Source organism: Pleurodeles waltl, chromosome 9, assembly GCF_031143425.1.
Source record: "Pleurodeles waltl isolate 20211129_DDA chromosome 9, aPleWal1.hap1.20221129, whole genome shotgun sequence".
NCBI lineage: Eukaryota > Metazoa > Chordata > Amphibia > Caudata > Salamandridae > Pleurodeles > Pleurodeles waltl.
In genome coordinates this window covers 92,767,562-92,784,696 of record NC_090448.1, presented here as the reverse complement: position 1 = coordinate 92,784,696, position 17,135 = coordinate 92,767,562, and the positions used below count along the sequence as shown (strand labels likewise).

At 41.0% G+C, this 17,135-nt stretch overlaps 1 protein-coding gene across 1 annotated transcript in view; it reads left to right on the top strand.

The window, feature by feature from the left end:
• ARL8B (ARF like GTPase 8B) overlaps positions 1-17,135 on the top strand; it is an 87,575-nt gene that overhangs the window by 32,358 nt on the left and 38,082 nt on the right. The gene's annotated exons all lie outside the window — the stretch shown is intronic.

Genomic DNA, 17,135 nt, shown 5'->3' with positions numbered 1-17,135 from the left:
ATTTGATGTAGGCGGGGTTTGGCAGATTACTTTAGAGAAACGCAAACCCTTCAATATGTATTGTGTTGCGAGGTACTTACTAACAGGGGTGGTATGATTGATTAACTACTGTACAAACAATTGGAGGACAACAGTTCAACCGAAGCTAATTTACACTGAGATATCAATAAGATTATAGCTACTAATTAGAAAAAACTGTAAATAACAGAACTCTATTTTGCAGGCCTTGCATTATTTTATTTTTTATTTAGTGGTATGAAAGGCTAAGTTCTGACACACACCAGCTCATTACAATCACTGTTCTAGCCAAGGCCAAAATAATGTTTTATATTATACACTATGATAATGTAATTGTTTTTTTTTTACCTAGATGTGGGTTTACCAATAAGCTATAATTCTTAAATAACGTCAGGTGTTGTTTTGGTTAAGGTGAGATCTGAGGCTCACCATCCAGGGGACCTTGTAGTAGTTAGAAAAGTAGTAGAATCGATTAGCTTGCAATATCTATCCAGAGGACTGGTATTTAAAACTACTGGGAAATGTCTAATCTGATTCCTCACTTAAAAACGTAGCCAGTGAGTGTTATTCTCACATTTTCCTTTAATTTGAGGCATGAAAATTAATACAGACTGTGTTTTTTTAGTCTTTTACACAATGTGGTTGTTTTAGAGACAAAGTATCAACCAAATGTTTTGGTTCCCTCATTGATGTAACTTAGTTTTCTACCGGTGAGCGTGCAAAGCTAAGGAGCACAGCATGGTAGGGCGGGCATCGTGCAGTCTGGGGAAACAATAGTGAATTTGTAGAGGCAGTGTTCACCAATTTAAGGGAATACGAGAAACGGTTTTGCAAGATTAAATCCAATTGCCATCTGAGGAAGTGGGGAAAATGATAAAGGTCTTCGTTGCAAAGAACAATTGGAGGTTTTTGGCATTATTTAGAAAGAGCAATGTCTAAAATTCCTCAGGACCAGACGTCACAATAAATAATCAACAAGTGACTAATAATATTGATTTGCTGTATTGCCAAGAATTACACAAGAAATTCAGCCTTCAAATCCCTCTTGATGACAGTTCCCAGTTGCAGCCACCTTGGTAGAGTTTGGGGGCATGATAAAATACACTAGGGTGCCATTGTGGCCAAATGGTAGCCCAGGCAGTACTCTGAGCCAAACTAAACATCTTGGTCCAAAAGTCTTCTCATGCTCATCTACTAGGATGAATATAGAACCTGGCCCTGCGGTTATTAGTAGACGTTGTTTGCTAACTCATACTCAGATGTTTTACAGACTGAATAGATTCTGATAGAACTCTTCCAATTGAGAAAGGAGGTCTAGACTTTGAGCATGCGCTACAAACAATGTAGCAGTGGTTAGCTCTTCAGCTTTGAAAGCTATTCATATGGACAAGACATTCTGTTGCTGATTGGTGGATTCATTCTTTGGTGTTTGTTAATAGACAACGCGTATCAGTTAAATTCTAGTATTGACCACTGGATTCTAACTAAGAACACAATTAGGGCTTGTATCATGATGCCGCTTTCTGTGCTGCTCCAGCGCAGAAGGGATTGGTGTACTTCTGTTTTTGAGCACATACGTTAACGCGAAATAGCTTGGAAGCCCAGCTTGGCAGTTACTGCCCTTCATTTCCTGCTGTCAGTGAAAAGTACTAACTCGGAGATGTTATGAGTAAATGTACGCACTCAAGATGCCAAAAAAGTGCACAGAACCCTTCCGCCCTGGTGCAGAGCAGAAACGAGCATCATGGTCGAAGGCGTCCAGTCTTAAGTTTTATTAACAGTTATAGATAAATACAGATAGAAAACAATCTATTTTCCTGCTTGTATTTATTTTTAAGTAAGGAAAAATACAGAACATGGGTTTCTTTTGGATGATTTTCACTACGGCTAACCATATGCGCTAAGTTAATGGCTGTGCAGATTAACAGTTTGTGAGTTAAAAAAGAAAAGAAAAACATTTTCTAATGAAGCCCAAACCTAAAGCTGTCTAAGCTGTTCCACAAAGCAAATATTTCAGATGACTGCATTGTACTGGAAATGGCTAAAACTAATTTGACATTCAAAGATGAGTAAACATTTGTTGGTTAAATAAATGTGGAAATATAACCATTGCGCTTTAATTTTCTTTTTTTACTATAAGACCAAATAAATATGTATGAATACAGATGAATTGACCAAAATATACATATGGATAAATACAGATGGAAAAGGTAAAAAAGTATATACCATAAAACTGGGAGCCCTTATGATAAATTCCCAGTTGCCTTAGTTGAGCTCGTAGGAACCAGGAAATGGTCTTCACAAGAAACAAAAAGCATTTGCAATGCAATAGGCCTCGCATTTGCTCGAGTTAGAGCTATTGGCGTGTAAATTCATAACTGGACTTTTCTTGCCACATAAATTGGTCAACCCAGTCTCATAATTTGTTCTTTTCCTGCCACATAACTCCAGTGGCCCAGCTTATAACTAAAGCACTTCCATGTACCTTCTTCCTCTCTCTGCGGCAAAAAATGAAAATGTAATTTAGCATCCTAATTTAAATCTGCCATGCTTATTCCAGTAGAATACTACTTTCACCACCCCATCATGAAATTTGCTGGCTGGCTAACACAGTTCCCAAAAAAAGACACAAGACAGCCACAGAGGAGTAACAAGAGAAATAAACTAAAAGGGTCACTCAAACATATCAAGAGTATTCAGTCATAGTGTAGTGAAGATAAGTTGGCCTGAATCATGGTCATAATTGCAATGAGAGATTAATAAAACATATATAGTTACCATGTAAACCCAATAAAAACCTTTTTTTCAGAAATAACCTTTTGGCATTAGACTGTAATTAAAAATTAAGCACTGGGAGCTAAAGGGGTAAAAAGTTGCTGTACATATAATAAAAATGCCTGAGATGGCTGTAGAATAATGGTGCCTTAGTATTCACATTGAACTGCAGCAGCCGCTTGTTGCAAAGGAAAGTTTAGTCACCAGCACTTGATTATTTACAAATTAAGCACTGCAAGAGTGAGCTAAAGGGGTCAAAAGTGGCTGTACAATTATTAAAAATGCCTGAGATGGCTTTAGAATAAAGGTGCCTTATATTCACATTGAACTACAACAGCCGCGCGTTGCAAAGGAAAGCTTTAGGCACGTGATGATTTACAAATTAAGCACTGCAAGAGTGAGCTAAAGGGGTCAAAAGTGGCTGCTCATATATTAAAAATGCCTGAGATGACCTTAGAATAATGGTGTCTCAGTATTCACATTGAACAGCTACAGCTGTGTGCTGCACAGGAGAGCTTTAGGGACCAGCACATGATTATTTACAAATTTAGCACTGCAAGAGTGAACTTAAGGGGTTAAAAGTGGCTGTACATATACTACAAGTAATTAACTAAAATAAATGGAGGTGGATGAGCCTTAACTAAAGAAAGGGGCGGCCTCCATATGTAGACATGAAGCAAGACGTACTGCAACAATTAAAAAAGTCCCCCCCCCCCCAACAACAGATGAAGAATGCAAGTGGAAACTGTAGTTGAGTGGTGCTCTGCTGCGAAAAACAGAAGTGACTTATCACTGCGTGAACCACCTATAAGGCAGCAAAGAAGAGTGACACTGGATTGGGCCAATGGTAAGCAGCAGACAGGAGCAATACAACAGGTCTTCCAGACAGGGCATGCGCTCTGTCTATGCTTGACCTAAAAATGTGAACCGTAGTGGGCTGAGCAAGCTAACTCAAAACTTCACATCCCATGTGCCAAAACACATAGCGTATTTCAACCTCTAAGACAGACATAGCCTGTGAAGAGTGTTAGCACGAGCAAGAAACCATAGTAACAGCTGGTTATAATTACCTAAAACAGGCCAAATGTGTGTAAAATGTTCACAAAAGACAAGATAATGAAGAGCCATAGGCTGAAACAAGGCTTCCTACCTGCATCAACCCTCTTGAATCTTTATTTAGTAGGAAGTCTGTTGTGCTTAGGAACAATGAAGATCATTTGCTCCAAGCTGAGAGGTTATGGCCTTGGTCTGTTAATGTATGTGGACAACTTAGTTTACGTTTATCGGACTCATCTACTGGCCTGTATGATTTATGCACAAGCAGCCAAATTATTATAGGAATAAATATCTGACCATTACTGTGAATGGCGTCTTACAGATGGGTTGAAGGAAAACCATACTTGAATGGCCTATTATTGTTGCTAGACTTGAACAAGTAAAAGCATGCAATTATGTAGGTATGTAGTTGACATTATCTTTGTATTTGGGTCCGTGACTTGAAACAAATACAGTAAATGTTCAGACTGCAGCGTGTGGCATGAAATGCTACTCTGATTTTATGCACCTTTCATGGCTTTGTTACTGCGGCCATGATGTATGTGGCAGCAGCAGACTGGAGAACAGCAGACAGTAAAATGGACTCAATTAAAAGCACCCATCTCAGACGTCTCTTATCTGTGGAAAACCACTCCAAAACCACTATTTAGATTGGGCTGTGTATTGTGGAGGCCATGGTTTGCACAGTCAAAGCTTCATTCTTGTACAGAATAAAAATAAAATGAGCCAGCTCTAAATCTATAGCCGGGTTTTGTATGTACGGAAATTAAGTTCATATTTAAAATTGATTTATTATAATCCTTATAAGGGTGGAGTATTTAACTCCATAGTAGTACTTCAGAAGCAGTTTGATATTACAATTTTTGATAAAGGAGATGCGTTGTCCAACTAAGTATTGAAAATTCAATTTAGAAGGAAAACCCAAGAACAGACTTGCATGCAGTGGCGGCTACTGCAAATAAAATAGGGTGGGGCGGAAATAATAATTTTTGAAAAAACAAGCATTGGTAAATGCATTCGGTTTTACCTATGAGATTAATAATAAGAGGAGTGGGAACTGTGTATGAGTGCAGAGATAATGGTTTAAGTACTCTCTGTGCATTGCGAGTGGTGTATGAATGAAGGTTGATAAGTGCCTGAACATATGATTTTGGATGTGAAATATAATTTAAGTTGACGTTCAGTCAAAGATGACTACCCATTACGCCCCTGGCTTTGTCCCCCCCAAAAAAATGTATCCTTCCTCCATGAGATGAACTTGGGGTTCGTGTTATGAGGTGCATTGGAGATGGCCATGCCTGGTGGACAGCCAGCTAGTGGGGTGTTCTAACCCTATATATTCCATCTGGCACTGCAGTGAAAGGCAGGAGGGGCACTGAAGCTGTTTCTCTGTACTGGGGACCTATTGTTTTAGGTTCTGCAGGCAGAGCATGGCGAGGCAAGTTTGATCACACATGAGTGCTGACTCTGTGAGTGGTAAAATCAGGGGGCACACCTATTTGAATGCTTGTGTGTGTGGAGGGACTTTTCTTTTCCACTGAAGTTCAGGAAGTGTGTGCTACAGCTTTATTGGAAGCCCCCAAACCTTACAGAGCTGAGAATATGAAGTACAAAGACAGGAGAAGGAGGGAACATGTACCCCTGCCTTAAACACACTTTAAGCAATAATAGGGGAGTGTTTAAGAAGGAAAGCAAAATCGAGATTGCATATGTTTCTCATTTGAGCCTAAAGTCAGGTACGTACTGGAGCTAACCATGCGTTCTTCTGAAACTATGCTACTCCAGTCATAGTCCTCCTGTACCAAGCTGTTTCGCACAAGCTTTATAAAAGTCTGATTGGGACTGTGGTGTGTCCTGGATTCTAAATGGTACGCCTTCTGAAAGGCCAAACCTAACTGTGTTGGTGGCAAAGTATTCCGAGATGCCCCTGCCCTTGCAGTGAACTCAAGAGCTGCCCCTAGAATTGCCTACAGTTTCCGCCCCTCCATCACACCAGTCACGGAGCTAATCAGTGTACATTACAGGCATGGCAAGTCAGACTAGTGGCAAAGCAAATACGTTGTTAATTTTTCGTCTAAGGCTGAGAGAAATATAACATTCCTAAATAATCAATCATTTCAATGTTTTAAATGTATTAACTTTCTTAAAAATGTGCTTTGACTTTAAAAAAAAAAAGTTGTGATACATATGCAGTGGTTTTAATTAACTTCTGAGCTGCTGTACATCATGTGAAAACATTGAGAAAGCCAATAGATTTCACACAGGCGAAATCTATTGGCATGAAGTTAGCGTAAGTTTTTTTTTTTTTTTTTGTGGGGGGGTTAGCTATGCTAGTAAAATATAACGAAGAGAGCAGGTACTTACAATTTTATTTGCTAATAAATCGTTTTTCAGGAGGAAAAGTACACCATAGTAATGTCTAGGAATCAATGGCAGCAATGTTGTTTGTTTGGCGGACAAGGTGTATTTAATTAAGGTGAAGGTGTAATTAGCACATCAATGCTAAGAGATGTCCAACCAATGAGAAAGAACTTGTTTTGTAGCTCTGTAATTCTATTGGTTGTTCTGTAGGTAGTAAAGACAGCCAATGTCCGCGATCGCTCTGGAAATAAAAAAGCTGCCTTTGTGTTACAATGTGGCTGTCTCCTCCCTACGAAGATATGTTATCGTGTTTTGTGAACACGAGCCACGTCTCCACAGTAGCTAGCTTGTAAAGAGTGTGAAGTACTGTAAATGAGCATATGGTAAACTTTGAAGGTATGGAAGTCTGTATTTGAGGAAGAGTTTGTGTTAAATCCGCTGAGCAGAATGTGATAAGGTAAGAAAAAGTTGAATTAAAAGTAATAAATTCGGAGCTAAAAATTAGTCATCGGTGCTCCCAGCAAGTCAGTGTGCGCCAAAAATATCGAAATTATACAGCTGTACAAAACATTCACAATGTGTGCTGAAACTAAAATATTTTTTGATAAATTCTGTGCTTAAACATAAACACTCTTTAAATGCTTGCAACTGTGCAAATGTTATTTCCAAGGACTCTGCTTCAAAAGAAAACGGGCTGCCGTCCAGGGGATGTCTCCTTCTTTAATCGCTATATCAATCTGCTTCATTTGGTGATCAGCCCGGTCCCTGCCCCATGTCTCTTCCAGAGGCAGGCAAGCTCCCCACTGAAAGCTCCCCTTGCTATAACTCCCGCACTTGGAACACTGCAGTCCCCTTAAGGTGCAACAGTATTATCTTGATATTAAAAACTCTTATACATTTATAGGCTGTACAAAGGCTGCAATTTTAATTAAGCATGCATGATCACCACTGCAAACGTTAGATATCATTTCAGTGAGTTTTAAAGACAAATTGAGTAACATTAATTATGAAAGTGATAAATCATTGCAAACGAGGTCATAAATCAATCACAAGTGACAGGCCATCAAAAATATACATTTGCTGTTAGGTCATACTCCAAAGGTAAAACATATCTCAGTCCAGTCCTAACCTCTGCTTGGCCTATTTTTCCGTCTCTTTCCTTGTTCGGCAGTCATACATGCCGCTTGAGGGGATGTGCTTGGCATATTGTTGGTTTTGTCCTTGTTTGTGGGGGAGGTGGGGTAGCCTCCTGTTTTGTTCAGGCCCAACTAGCTACCATGTTTCGTGTCTGTGCCCTGCTGTCTATCCAGCGGGTCTGGGCTGCAAGTGCCGTGCTCCGCTTACTCCCCTTGCCGGCCACATTCACCCTGCTGTAAGGCATCCCCAGGTGACTGACCCCTGTACAGCTCCGGGCACCTTAGGTGAATGAGGCTGTCTCTGATGCTTTCCAACCCACGGGCTTTACAGTACTTGCTGACTGCAATATTCAGCTTCCGCCTGGAGTTATCAACTGCACTGTTGGATCCGGGCCCTCACCACCTGGTCCTGGGTATGATCTCAGTCCAAAATATAGTGACTTGGCAAAAAACCCTCGCTGCCTTTGTTAGACCCATTCGTATGTCGTAGAGGAGGTCTTTTCTGCCCAATTGGGCCAGGTCATTGCCACATAAGTGAATGATCAACACCTCCGGGTGCGTGGTTGCTGCTGCCCCTAGCTGTTGCCGACAGCTGGGCCCATTTCATACCCGGATACCCCCACCATTTGATGTCTGTTGCCTTCGGCCCCTTCCTTTCGCCGCCACCTTGGTTCCGCCATGCCCCCATTCTATGGATGAATGAATGCCCGACCACCCACACCATTCTGGGCCAGGGTTCCTGTCAACAATAACAAAATTGCTGTCATTTGTCAAGGCGGGCCCCGTGCTGTGTTCCTAACCATTGAGTGCATATATATCTTTTGTAGGAGGAGGAGCGCCATCTGCCCACCGCCATGATGTCTTCTTCTGGCAGACCATGATGGGCTGCTGTTGTGGCTGCCCCGATCCTGAACGAATGGGGCCCAAAAGCCTTCATGACTTAGCGCTTTTCGCATGACCGCTGTGAATTGGTATTTGCTCATCGATTCACCATTATTGTATATGAAAAGGGAGCCCTCCCTCCCCCGGCGGACCCTCCAAGTAGTCCTGTAGGCAGCAGACTAAGCAGTATTTGGTATTCTCTATGCAGTTGAGGTGCACCCACACTCCTTTTCCTGTCTGATCTATCTTGGATCTCCTAAGTTGCAGATGGACTTTCCCCTTCTCCAGCCTAATATTCGGCGCCTGAAGGCAAGATACCCCTGCGACCCTCTTTGCCGGCGCTGCTGTTTCGCTGATCCTGAAAGCCTGCCCCTTCATAGTGATTGTCTGCCACCCCTTCTATTGCGTCCATTATTCCCCTTCGTTTTTCAAAACCTTGTTTCTTTCCTTCAAGCCTTTCATGGCAGTCTTGATGTAGTGAGAGGCCGTAGGGTCCCTCCCAGTTGCTTATTTCGAAAAATGGGCTATTGCTGCTTGGTGCCCTCGGACCCATGATTTGCTCTTTTTCTGAAGGTATGCCCATTCAATACATTTCTCAACTGGCAGCACTGTTGCTTCCGGTTACCAAGAGACTGTAACCCCCCCTTGAGCAGCAGTCATCCAACGAGATGCCATCTCTGCTACTGGCTGAACTGTCGCTCTAAAATACTAGCTTACATCGACAGTCACAAAAGTGGTGGTGGGGGGGTGGGGGGTCTGTGTGTCTGTGTGTGTGTGTGATACGTGCAACAGTAGAGGTCACCTTACCTTCGCTTCTTCCCTCAATCAGCATGTTCTTTCAAGACACTCAAAATAAAGACACACTATTACTTCACCTCGTCACATACCAGTCTTCACAATCTTTAGCGCCCAGTCCAACAATCATTATTGGCGCTCCCACTCCCATGACCTCCTCCTCGCATTCCCTCACTACCACCCAGCAAACGTGCTCTTCATCTCTCCATAGCCACCCCCGCACATACATTTCATTTTTACTATAGCGCAGGTAATGGCTCACTTTACTAATCTACTCAGCTATTTACATAAAATACAGATTTGATCCTTGCAGTAGGCATGTAAACTTCTGTGCTACTTTATGGCATCAAAACTGCCACTAGACAAGTCAACAAAAGTCAGATCCTTTTGTAGCAGAAACATAATCACAAGACTTACTTGACTTTTTTTATTGCTGTCTAAAAGCTATGGTTGAAACGCGTCAGTTGAAGTACGTCCATTGCTTTGAAGATGCAAGGTGCAACTGCAAGAGAACTGGTTGCTAATATATATATATATATATATATCACATCACTTTTATATGTGGGTGTGGTTTTCCTGGGGGCCGATCGCAGCCCCCAGGGAAGCCACACACATGTTGACAAAAGTGATTGCTATTATATATATATATATATATATATATATATATAAAAATTAAATAGCTGTGTGGTTTCCTTGGGGGCCATAGTGGCCCCAGGGAAACCATACAACTAGTAAAAAAAAAATGATTGGCCCCACAGGGGGTCGCCCTGTCTATTTCATTTAAAATGTTTATTTTAATTGTATTTTTTATATTTTGTTTTTAAAATGTTAAACCCCTGGGGGGACGTGATCGGTGTGCTGCGATCGAGGGCCAGGAAACTGGTTCAGGAAGGCCTCGTTTGAAAGGGGAGAATCTCCCCTTTCAAACGAGGACTTCCCGAACATTGCGGAGACTGGTGGGGAAAACAGTCACAAAAGGGGGTGCGGGGGAGACACAGAAGATCTTCTGTGTCTCCCGGGGTTATTTTAATTTTTTTTTTAAATCCCCTCCCTGGTGTCGCCCACTGGTCGTGACTCGCACCAGGGAGGTAGTGGCCGACGCCCACTCTGAAGCGGTTAAGCCACTTTCATAGCAATTATGCAATGACCTAAGAACATGTTGAGCATACAATAAAATATATATATATATATACACACACACACATACATTTAACCAAGAATAATACATACATTTGTTAAAACAGGCTTAAGGAGTATGCTTATATTTTAAGATAAAATAGGTATTATACCTATTTATACAAAGAAATACTCATATCTAGATATATACATATAATCAAATTACAAATATTTACATACACAGGGATATGCAGTCCATTGCTGTTTGAGTATGGTGGTTATGTAGGAAACAGCCAACTCTTGAGTAGTCTTCTGAAGATAAGATTTTATCTGTGGATCTTCTACTTCAGGGTAATGAATTCCATAGTTTGGCTGTTTGAACAGAGAAAGATATACCACCTATTGACTTTTTTTTGTATGGTGGTGTTTTAAGGCAGGGTGCCAAACTTGAGAGGAGGTTTCTTTGTTGACTGTATTTTGTGATTTTATTCCTGATGAAAAGCGGTCCTATTCCATGTATTGCTTTGTGGGTGATTTAGAAAGCAGCTTGAAGATGTTTTTCTTCTGGCAACCGGTAACCAATGTAGGGCCCTCAAGGCAGTGGAGATGTACACTTGGCAGCCGAGTTCTGAATGTGTTGTAGTTTTTTCACAGTAGATAGAGATGATCCATGGTAGAGGCCATTGGCATGATCCAGTTTAGACAGTACAAGAGAGACCGTAGTCTGCACCTTGTGTGGAAATCTGAGGTGGGGGAAGATGCGTTGCAGAGTTTTCCTGGTGATGAAGCTTGGGCTTGCTAATTTGTCCACTTGAAAATTCATTTTTAACTAGGAGACCATGGTAATTCCTAGGTTTCTAACTTCCTTAGATACTTTAGGAGGTGGTCCCAGATAGTCAGACCAGGCGCAGAGTGGCTTCATCATTTTTACAATCTCCACTTGAGTATTTCTGTTTTGGAAGAATTCGGTTTGAGATGGTTCATGTCATCCACTGATCAACGCCTCTGAGGCAACTGAAGATTTGTGAATTTCCAGTGTCTTTGGGCCATTCCACTTTAAGGAGTATTTGTGTGTCAACTGCATAGTTGTAGCATGTGAGTTGAAATTCATTTATCAGTGCCGGTAATGACTTCATGTAGATGTTGAAAAGCATGGGTGAGATGATTGAGCCTTGCGATACCCCTGCATTTGTGAAGTAGGGTTTGGACGAGAAAGGGGGAGTGTGGATGGCGTTTGTTCTGTTTTGAAGGAAGGATGTGATCCAGTCGAGAGCAGTTCCCACTTCGCCCGCTTTGTTGATTTGTTGTATAAGGGTTTCCTGGTCTACTGTTATGAAGGAATCTGAGAGGTCAAGGAGAAGTAGTGCAGCAATTGCGGTCTATTCTGTTTTTAAGATCATCCCAGATGACGATGAGGGCAGATTCAGTGCCTCTTCCTGGGCGGAATCCCGTTTGGTAGTATGAAAGTATGGAGTTATCTTCAATGAATTGTTAACTCTGGGCGAAAACTACTCTTTCAATCATTTTGACTAGTAAAGGCCCATTTGAAGTCGGTCTGTCGTTTTTGGGATCATGTGGGTCCAGGTTTGTTTTCTTTAATCATGGGCATATGAACTACTATTTAGGGTCTTCAGGAAAGATTCCTGTTGTTTAAAGAATTATTGATGATTTCATTTACTGGTGTGACAGCAAAGGTAGATAAAAGAATGCTCCTGGAGATGTGTGGTGGACAAGGATCGGAAGGGGAGCCGGAAGGAATGACTGCTTTGACCAGATCCATAAATTCACTTTGTGATACTTGTTTGAAGGGACTGGGTTGGCTTACTCTTGGAGGGGATATTTGGAAACTGGTTGGTGCTGGTGGTTTTCCTTTGTTTTAAATATGAGCCCAATGTGTCAGTCTTGGTTGTGTAATGATTTTCCAGTTTGTCTGTGAATTCTTGAGTAATTGGGGAAGTTCCTTCAATGCATTTAGGTTTTCAAAAGTTGTTGAGAATGTTATCAGATTCTTTATTTACAGATATAGCATTTTGAATTCTTTCTCAGCACCTTTTTTACCTTTTTTGATGATTGTATATTCTGTTGAGCTTGTGTAGATGAAGTTTGTCTTGAATATTGTTTTGTTCTGAGCCAGGCTCATTGCAGCATTCTGATTTGTTGTTTTATCTTTTTGAGTTCTTTATTTCTCCAAGGTGCTTGTTTAATTGTGTCTTGTGTTTAGTTTTTCTGAGTGAGTGGTATTAGGGTATTGAACGATTCCTGTAGCCACTCATAACGTTTTTGAACAGAATTTATTGTGTCTAGATATGTGTTGGCTGTTAGTTCCGTTTGAGTATTCAAAATTGAGTTTTTTCCATGGTTGAATAGGTGGATGTACATAAGGTAGTTTTTGGTGTGTTGATTTGTGGTGTTTTATGTTGGAAAGTTACCAAATGATGGTCTGACCACGTGACCGGTGTGATGCTTTGAATATCCTAGAATTTCAAGCCTATAAGGAAGTATACATTATAACAGCTTACAGATCATGTAATGTTATACATATACTGTTCAAGGAATAGTTCATATGGACATCCCTTTAGAATCACCTTTTCAGATGTTGTGGTAAAATTTCCCATAATGCTGCTTTTCCCACTCCCTCTTTCATCGGTGTCAAAACTCAACACTGCACACTCTTCTTCTGTCTAACTGACCAGATCTAGTCTTCAAGCTGAGCTTAGAGGGTCTTCGAGAGCCGCAGTTATGCTGCTGTTTGTGACTAACTTGTTATTTTTTGTTATTATTGTGCCTGGTGATAGCCGCATCTATGGCCCTAGCACAGCTAAAGGAAAGGATAGTGTGTTCTATCTTCGCTATTGTCTGAAAGGTCGATTGACAACATCAGCACAAATTCCTAGTATTGTTAATGGGTGAAAAATTTAGCATACATACTATAGTCCAGTAAGCAGTGATATTTTATATTAAACTGTTGGTGTTTGAAGATTTTTTAGGTCTGCTCATGCTCACCAAAAAAATAGCTTTAAGAAGCAGTTATAATAGAGGGCATTTGCCTTTTAGTCACACCTTGATCTTCCTCTTGACAAGCTTTTATTGGGCCACATGCATGTGTTCCTACTTAAATACATTATATTTTATTGTAGTTTTTGCTTTGTGGAAACGTTTATGCTCAACACAGTTGGTTATGGTGACAAGCTGACGATCAAGGCTGATCTGTTTATTTTGAAGCCTTACGACAGAGGTAGCAGGCCTGATTTACTGTAAAAATCATATGTTCTTAAAATAAGCCTATATGGTGGATTATTCCACTCTGCTAAATCCTGTAGACAGTAGTCTTTATATGGAATCTCAAAGCCTATCTTTTTAGTAAGTAATTTTGCTATTGGTTGCCCTCTAAAACAAAACTTGAAGTTGGAGGATTTGCATTGTTATTGTTGTAAATGTATATAATTCTATGTAAAGTTGTGCCTTTAGGACTGTGCAATTGATGGATGCATTGTGGGGAAAGCTTGTGCTTGGTGGAGTTTGGTTATGGTGACAAGCCAAATATTGAGGCTGATATGATCCTGTTCGTTTTACAGTGTTGATTTTTCAAGCAGGAAGAATTTTTTTTAAGGGTGGCTGGAAAATCTCCCTTATGTCCATTTGCAGAATGCATTGATAAGTGTTTTTCCCATCTCTCCACACCACACACACCAGCTCTACAAGACTGAAAATCTAAAATGAGTGACATTGGCAGGAGAACCACTGCAACAGTGCCTCCATCCCACCACAGGATTTTCGGAAGATGTTTTGCTTTTCTTTTGTATTTGGGGTAGATCACGAATTAACGTATAGGTTTTTTGTAGACTTCCTCTGAGGAGAAGTTCTGTCAATGGAATACGAAGAGTATTTTTCCCTAATGTTTCCCATTGACAAATAGATCCTGAAGAAATACTCCTTTGAGGCAACACTGGTGTGAAACAGATTAAGGGATTATTTAACAACATCCAACAAGATCGCACCAGCTTTATAAGTTGCACAGTTGCACTTCTTGTGTAATACATTTACCCTCTCTTAAATTAGCAGGTTCTAAACTACTTGTATTGTACAGGCCCATTAAAACTTGGCTTACTTTTTATGTCTCGGCTGTAGACTGCGCATGCGTTGTCTTGGAGAGACAAGCTCTATTCTACTTTGTGGGCTTCAGCCTGCCAGTACGCTGCCCACTTGCTGTCTCCATCGTCGCCCTCCCATTCTTTGTCCCCATTTGCCCATGGCATGCATTTAGCATGCCCCTTGCTCTGAGAGCAGGGATCAAGTACACTATTCCCTCCTTTGTCCCACATTTTATTACCTTTTTAGGAACTTCTTTTTTCTTAGTTTACAAGCCCATCTCAGGAGTACCGGTGTTTTCACTCACTCCCAGCGCAGCCCCATTTCTGGAAACAGGCCCATAAATAAGGTTCTTATCTTGTTCAGCTACCAGCTGTTGGATGTCCCCAAACAGCAAAATGTAAACAATTGGCTGGTGTTTTTTTTGTTGTTTTTTTTTTCCTGTCCCATCCCCCCAATCCTTATCTTCCCGCTTGCTCCTCTGCGCCCCATGACTGCAAGGCTGTCTGAACAACAGACACATCGGAAGACCGGGATTTAACCTGGTGCTTTACTCTGTGAGGGTCTCAGCTGTTGCAGCTGATGCTCTGAAAATTTGTGTTAAAAAATCTAGCTAGCACAAGAGAAATGAACGGGCAAGATTCAGATGAGGTAAGTGTGAGTGTCCAAGTATTGAGCGAAGAAGCATTTAAAAAAAAAAAATGAAAAAAAAAGTGTGTGTGTCTTGTAATCAATATTTGGCAGTAGTTTTGCAGAAGCATATTTATTTCTTATTTTAATCGTCAACCGGGAATATTAGTCTTATCAAATGTGTGTATATTAATTTAATGATAAACTACATTACATAAATTATTGAATTTCCCCTTTAAGTACTTAGAAATATACGTCCTCCAGGATGACTGTGATATTTACACTCATGGGCCCACTTTATTCAGTCATTAGTTTACACAGTTATCTAATAGGTCGAACAATGTTTCCCGGTGGCTGAGGCGACGGGTATGGCTGCAGCTGGTGCAGTCCACTGTACCTTGCTGCTCAGTGGAGGTTTGTGCTGGTGTGAGGCCTGAGGGCTCAGCAGCAGTGAGCTTTGTAAGTGGAATGGGGGGTAGGGGTGTTACAGTACATTCTTGGTGAACTGGTTCTGATGTGAGCCCACTGTCTAAAATCCTAAGAAGGGTGGCCTTCGAATTACTAGCACCATGGCTGCCAAATTGTATTCCACTATTTATATTTCACTAGCTACCTACACGAGGTGCGTAGAACATTGCCTGCTGTACCGTGAAGGGTGTGTGTTTGGAGCAGTGATTTAAGTGCAAATACAGAAATGCTGCTACTCTCTATACAGTGTGCTTGTCTGCTTAGAAAGTGCTGGTACCTTAAAATGTATTGCTGCATAGCTCAGAAGTCTGGGTTCTCTTCCATTCAAATTAAAGAAGCAGAGGTACTCGCCTGACAGTGTCTCTGTTTAAAGCACTGGTTTGGAAGTTGTAAGAACTACACGTTGTGGTAAGTTCCTTTCATTGGCACAATCCTTATCGCTCACATAGAACACAACCAAAGTATTTGATTTTAATCCTGTGTGAGATGTGTTTCCATGTTGTGTTTGTCAGATATGACGCACCTACAATATGTGTGTACTTCAAGTCGGACGCTAATATTGGAATCCTTTTCATTTTCTCAAAGAGCTGAAGACGAAAGTTCGAGTTTTCTGATGATGAAGGTCATGGGGTGTGGTTGGGGCGTTTACAAAACGTGGGTTCCTGATTAAAAGTAACTTTTTAGATCTATTCTTTTGTACAACACCTTCCTCAGATGTTTCTTCTCTCCATTTCTTGAAATTACTCATAAATTATTATTTTTTTGTGCTTTCCTTCCAATGTCAAAAAAATAACCTGGTGTCAGGCCACCCATCCCAAGGAGGGTTGACACCTTTTCAAAAGAAAAATATCTGCCATTTGTTGTTGTTTTGAAGAGTATGCCAATGCCCGGACTTCATACTAAATCGGACTTTAAACAAAATCGTATGTATTCATTTGCAACAGTTTGTTGATGAAGCGAGCAAAAGTCCAGTGTTCCATATATATCTAAATGCAGTTTTTGTTTATAGTAAATCACATTTAGCAGTCTATTCAGGAAGCAACATCAGCTCCTTTTTCACACCAAGAAGTGCAAAAAGTGCACTATCATTCCTGCTCCATGCTCCTCTGTAAACAGGCTTGTAGATCCTGTTCTTATCTCGTCACATTTGCTGTGTATTCAAAAACGAGGTCAAATGTCAAGCGCTGTTTCCCCGAGGGGCCTGTTTACTTTAATTCTCTGACTTCAAAGTGAGACGTAGAAAGGCATGCTGAACACCGATTACTTCACTTTGAATCCCACGTAGTTGGACATAACACTTCATTAGAAAACTGTAAGTCGATTCGACAAAACATCCAGAAATTGTGACTCTTTCTTGAAAAAGCACCCAGATTGTGTGGTCATTTAATATTGAGGTTTCTAGATCGCAACTTGAAGTCCCCTTCAAAGAACCATTCGTAGACCTTTGCAGGTTTTTGCTGGAGCAAGGATTCACGCTGAGGTCACATTTATTTGGCCAGTCATGCGGAGTTGTTTCCAAGGGAGGCGCTTGTGAAGGGGGTGCACCCAATAGGCTGCTAGGGGCAGGGAGATTTCACTTTAATATCAGAGGACAGGCCAGGGCTAATACCTTTTAATGAATCGCTTTTTGCAGGAGGTGACAACATGCGCTAGGACAGACATGCGTCATCGTAAGTAAACATGTTTGTTGTTTGTTGCCCACCTGCGTCTTTTTGTTTGCATCCCATTTTTGCCTGCTCCGCCATCCCGTTTTGCTAGTGCTTAAATCTGAGACTGCAACACTGGATTTCTGATTGGTGAGAAAACGAG